The sequence below is a fragment of the Trichosurus vulpecula genome, chromosome 2, assembly GCF_011100635.1.
Source record: "Trichosurus vulpecula isolate mTriVul1 chromosome 2, mTriVul1.pri, whole genome shotgun sequence".
NCBI classification, from domain to species: Eukaryota; Metazoa; Chordata; class Mammalia; order Diprotodontia; family Phalangeridae; genus Trichosurus; species Trichosurus vulpecula.
Window position 1 is genome coordinate 452,137,961 of NC_050574.1, and position 6,000 is coordinate 452,143,960.

Sequence of the window (6,000 nt, forward strand, 5' to 3'; positions counted from 1 at the left end):
TAGTTAATTGGACCTAACATGTATGAAGGTCCAGCAAAGGAGACTGGGAAGGAGGGATCAGACTGGTAGGAGAAAAATCAGGAGAGGTCAGTATGACAAAAACCTGAGAGTACCAAGGAAAAGAGGGTGATTGATGGTGTCGAAGGCTCCAGAGAAGTCAAGAAATATGAGATATGAGGAAAGGTCATTAGATTAAGAGTTAAGAAATTAAAGCAATTAAGAAATCGTTGGTGGAGCAATGAAGTGGGAAGCCAGATCAGAGAGAGTTAAGAAGAAAGTGAGAGAAAGTGGAGTCACCTGTTAGAGACAGCCTTCTTAGGAATTTTAGTCGCAATGGGGAGGAGAGATATAGAATGCTAGCTAGTAGGGATAGATGGATAAAATGAGGGGTTTTCAAGAATGGGGGAGACACAGACATGTTTGTAGGCAGTAGGGAAGCAGCTACTAGGGAGCAAGAGATTGAAGAGAGTGGGGCTGATGGAGAGGGAAATCAGCTGGAGAAGGTGGGATGGAATGAGATCCCAACTAGAGGAGCTTTGCCTTGGCAAGGAGAAGGGCCAACACTATGTGAGAGAAAGGTGAAGGAGGAGATAGGGACAGAAAACATCTGAGTGACGTGAGATGTGGAGACAGGGAGAAGGGGAGCTCTAGGTAAATGGCCTCAATTTTCTCAGTGAAACAGGAGGCAGGGTGGGGGAAGGGGGAGCCAAGGGAGGGTTGAGGAGGGATAGAAAGATGGCTAGAACATAAAATACATGAATGGAAGTGATATACAATAAGCCTGGAAAGTTTGCTGGAGCTAGACCTTGAAATACTTGAAATGCCAAGGAAAAGGGTTTGTAATTTATCCTAGATGCAATGGTGAACCATTGATGTTTTCATGAACAGAGGAGCTACATGTTCAGATGTGCTTTAGGAAAAATATTGTTATTACTTAGAGAATTGGAGAGGGGAGAAAATGGAAGCTGGGAGTCCGATTAGGAAGCTATGGCAGTAAATCCAGGTGAGAGGTGATGAGGGTTTGAGTAGAGATAAGAAGCCAAACAGGAGTTGTGGGAGAAGAAACCACAAGATGTAGTGCGTGATTGGGTATAAGAAGTGAGGGAATGTGAAGAGTTGAGGATAACTTTTTTTTTTTTTCGAGCCTCAGTGTTTGGAAAGATGGTGGTAGTCTTGAACTGTAATATGGGCTTCACTGAGGGCCCAGTCCTGGGGGCACTTGCAGGGAGCTCACATGGCTGTTTCATGAGACTGCTTCTGCAAGTGTGTGATGGCACGGAATGGAGGAATTTGGCTCTCTACTTCAGAGCATGCTCAGGCATTGGTCCGGGCTTTTTTTCTTGTTCTCTTCATACGTAGTGAAGAAAGGGGCTTTTTGTAGGCTTCTGAGCTGGAAATAAGAGTGCATACACAAGGCTCCAAAGGAGAAACTTGCTTTCCTTTTTTTCCTACTGGTCATGAAGAGTAAGAGCATCTCTGAGTTCTGGAGAGCTTGTGTATGTGGGGTGCCCTTTCCCTCTTCCTGTCTTCCCTCGTTCCTCATTGATAAATTCCATGAGCACGTGAGCTTTGAGGGAAGCCTGTATCTGGGATGGAGCCACTTCCTGTTCCTGACTTCTTCAGTGCCTTATGAGACTTAGAAAGGTTAAAGGAACAGCGGTCCAGAGATGGGAGTCCCTACCAGAGTCTGCTGAGCCTGATGCTTTAGAGCAGCCCAGAGGGGAGATGAGCTTTACTCAGTTCAGCAGTAGATAATCTGGGAGCTCAAACACCATATCCTGAAGCAAGGTACATATAGTACATTCAGAAATTAATTTGGCCGGACAAGCGCTTTGTAGAAACTGCTTTAAGGTTAAACCCACTCTCCCCAGGGACTGAGATAGTAGAAGGGACAGTGTGCCTTCGTTTGAAAGGGGATGTTTTTGTACTTCTGTTCTTTCTACCAATTTTCAGTATCTTTTGTTGTTCAGCTGTGTCTTCATGACACCATTGGAGCATAGCTACTTGGCAAAGGTACTGGAATGATCAGCTATTTCCTTCTCTACTTCACTTTACAGATGAGGAAACTGAGGCAAACAGTGTTAAGTGACTTGCCCAGGGTCACACAACTAGTAAGTGTCTGAGGCTGGATTTGAACTCAGGTTCTCCTAAGCCCAGAGCCATCGCTCTATCCACTGCTCCTCCCAGCTGCCCAGTTAAATCGATGCTCGTTAAAGGCATCTATACAAATGAAGAGATAACTGGCAATTTACATTGGGGAGAATCACGATAGGAGTAACAGTAGCAGCATTTGTGTGGTGCTTTGAGATGTGCAAAGTGCTTTACAAACATCTTATTTTATCTACACAAAACCCTGGGAGGAAAGTGTTATTATTATGCCTGGGTTACAGATGAGGAAGCTGAAGCAGATAGAAGGTCGGTGGCTTGCCCAGGATCTGAGGTCAGATTTGATTTGGTGGTTTTCCTGAGTCCAGCTAGGTCTAGTGCTTTATCCACTGCGCCACCTAGCGGCCAGCAGAATGGAGACATGAACTGATAGCATTGTAAGAATCTCCTGGAACACTGAAGGGGAGATGTAGCTGCCTGCTGGGGATCCAGCTTACCAGTGTGAGCAGGAGTTGTGAATAGTACCCCAAGAATCTATGGGCTATGGACAGAAATAGTGAAGTTTGGACAAGGGTTGAGTTTAGGAGGGAAAATAGTGACTAACACCAGTTGATTCCAAAATAGGTAGTTTCAATGGTTCTGTTGTTAAATCACCCCTGGAAGAACATTCTTACGTATGTCTATCATGGTGATACCACTTGGATCTATCTGCAAGTCTGTAGATTTTGTATGACCCTGGTTGTAGGATGGAGTACAGTGGGGAAAATTCTTCTCTTATTCTCTATGGCAAGATTCACATTAAAAAAAATAGCTTAAGATCTTTATTGCATTTTTGGTTGCTATGTCATGTCACTGGCTCAAGTAGAACATGTAGTTCACTATAATGCTCAGGTCTTTTTCATATTAGTTGCTCTCTAGCTAGGTCTTTCTTATGTTTTATTTTTTTAATTGATTTTTTTTTTGAGTGAGAGGGAAGGAATCTTTATTTTTTAAGATAGTTTAAAATTCTTTTTCATTTATCAAAAATGTATTTTTTCTCCCTTTCATCTTCCCCTAATTAGTAGAAAGAAAAAAAAGAAAGAGAAAGGAGGAAAGGAAAAAATAAAGGAAAAAGAGACAGAGAAGAAGGAAGAAAAGAAAGAAGGAAGGAAAGGAGGAAAGATGACCCCTTATATAAGAATTGTCAAACCAAACAGATTCCCACTTGGCCAAGTTTAACAATGCATTTTTAATTTTGCGTATCAGTCCCTTCTCTGACATGTGGTGAGCAGCTTTCTTTTCCATCACTCCACTGGAATCATGATTGATCATTTAATCGATCAGAGTTCTTAAGTCTTTCAGAATTGTTCATTTTTACAGTATTTATGTTATAGTATAAATTGTTCTTCTGGTTTTCCTCAGTCTGCTCTGCACCAGTTCTTTCCAAGTCTCTTTGAAACTGTCTTTTTCCTTCTTTTTTTATAGCACAGTACTATTCCATTACCAAAATTTGTTCAGCCCATTCCTCAATTGATGGGCACCCTTTTTTGGTTGTTACTCAGTCATTTTCCAGTTGTGTTTGACTCTTGGTGACCCACTTGGGGTTTTCTTGGCAAAGATACTGGAGTGGTTTGCCATTTCCTTCTCCAGCTCATTTTACAGAGGAGGAAACTGAGGCCAGATTTGAACTCAAAAAGATGACTTCTTTCTGATTCCACTGCACAACCTAACTGCCCTGGGCACTGAGGGTTTTTTTGGGTACCACAAAAAGAACTGTTACAAACATTTTTGTACATATAGGACCTTTTCTTCTTTCTTTGATCTCTTTGGTGTATGGATCTAGCAGTGGTATAATTGGGTCAAAGGATATACTTTGTTTAGTAACTCTTTTGTTGTAATTCCAAATTACTTTTCAGAATGCTCTTCAGAATTCGCAACTACACCAAAAATGAAGCAATGTGCCTGTTTTCATGCATCTCCTTCAACATTTGTAATTTTCCATTTTTTGTCAATTTGGCCAACTTGATGGATGTGAAGTGAGAACCTTAGAGTTGCTTTAGTTTTCATTTGTCGAATTATTAATCATTTGGAGCATTTTTTCACATGGCTTGGGTTTCTTCCCTTGAGAACTACCTGTTCATAGCCTTAGACCATTATTCTTATACATTTGAATCAGTTTCTCATATGCTTTGGAAATGAGAACTTTATTGGAGAAATTTTCTGCAAAGATTTCTTCCCAAGTGTTCTTCTCCAATCTTAGCTATGTTGGATTTGTTTGTGTAATAACTTTTAAATAATCAATATTACCCATTTTATCTTCTGTGAACCTCTCTGTCCCTTTGATTATGATGAACCTTGTTGATTATTGCCTTTCTATAGATGTGAGAGGTAATTCCTTCCTAGTTCCTTTGTTTGTGATATGACCTTTTACATCTATGTCATCGTAACAGCAATTGTAACATTGCAACAAGTTGCTAGCAGCTACTGTGGCTGTGTAAGACCAACAACAAGAGCACAGGGAAGGGCTGCCAACACAGGTTCTTTGATCTGCTTTTCTAAGGAAAGCAACTTTTAAGGGGTTAACAATCTCACTTTAATCAAACATGCATATATCATTCGCTTAGTTCAGAGGGAAAAGCCAGCATGATGAACTTCAGAGCAAATACAAATAGAAATTACCGAGACAATATAAACAGATCAACATTTCTGTCTAACCAAATCACAATATACAGTTACCAGAGAAGCACCACATCCAGGTTTTCCAAAGCTGGGGGGCTCCAGCGGTTGCCCAGAGTCTCATCTGGTCAAATCACACAACACTCTTCCAGTGAGTGACAGCCCCAAACAAAATGCTAACCTCTGAGTTTATATACCCTGTTCAGGGTCAAAGGGTGTCACAATCATGCAACTCAAAACCATGTGATGTTCCTTCAGGCATCACAACCATGCAACTCAAACCTATGTGAACTAGGCTTTCTTGTTTCTTAAGCAAGTCATCAAAGACTCCAAGATTTAATCAAAGAAACAAAGGTACTTGATTACTTCAGTGCTCCAAAAGGGAAAACAGTAAAAACGTTTCACCTTAATTACCAATACAGTCATATATTTGCAGCTTCTCTTGGTATAAGGTGTGAGGTGTTAGTCTAAACCTAATTTCTATCGTACTGCTGCTGTCCAGTTTTTTTTTTAGCAGCTTGTTATCAAATGGTAGTCCTTACCTCAGTAGCTCTGTTTATTCTTATTAAATATCATGTTGTTAGATTCAGCTAAGACTGTTGAGATCTTTTTGGATGCCAAGTTGTTAGGGGTTTTTTCTTAATTGTTCCAAAATCATTATTACTGTATCTTCTAATCATGGGTCCTAGAACTACCCTCTGAGTCCATGTAGGCTATATGTCATTCTAAAATATACAAAGTATGCCAGCTTTATGTCTTCATATAAGTTATTAAAATATTGAACAAAAGAAGACTAAGGACAGATCCCTGGTGTCTTTCATTGCATAGCTACTTCTACTAATCAGTATTCTCTGGGTTCTATCTTTAAATCAATCATAAATCCAATTAACTGCTCTTACCCAGTCCACATCTCTCTGTATTATCTACAAGAATTTTATGAGAGTCTTTGGTCAGAAGCCTTTTTGAAATCTAGATAAATCATGTTGGTAATTTTAACTTTATCTACCCTATAGAAAAAGGAAATGAAGTTCATCTTCCAGGAACTTGTTTTCAATGACTTTATTGTTAGTACAATCTGAAAGGCAATGCATTAGCATTGGGGTTCATAGGAGCATAGGTTTAGAGCTGGAAAAGGAGCCATGAAGGCCATCTAATTCAACCCCTCATTTAAACAATGTGAAAACTGAGGTCCAGAGAAAGTAAGTGGAATCTCTGAAGCCACACAGGACCAAGTCACAG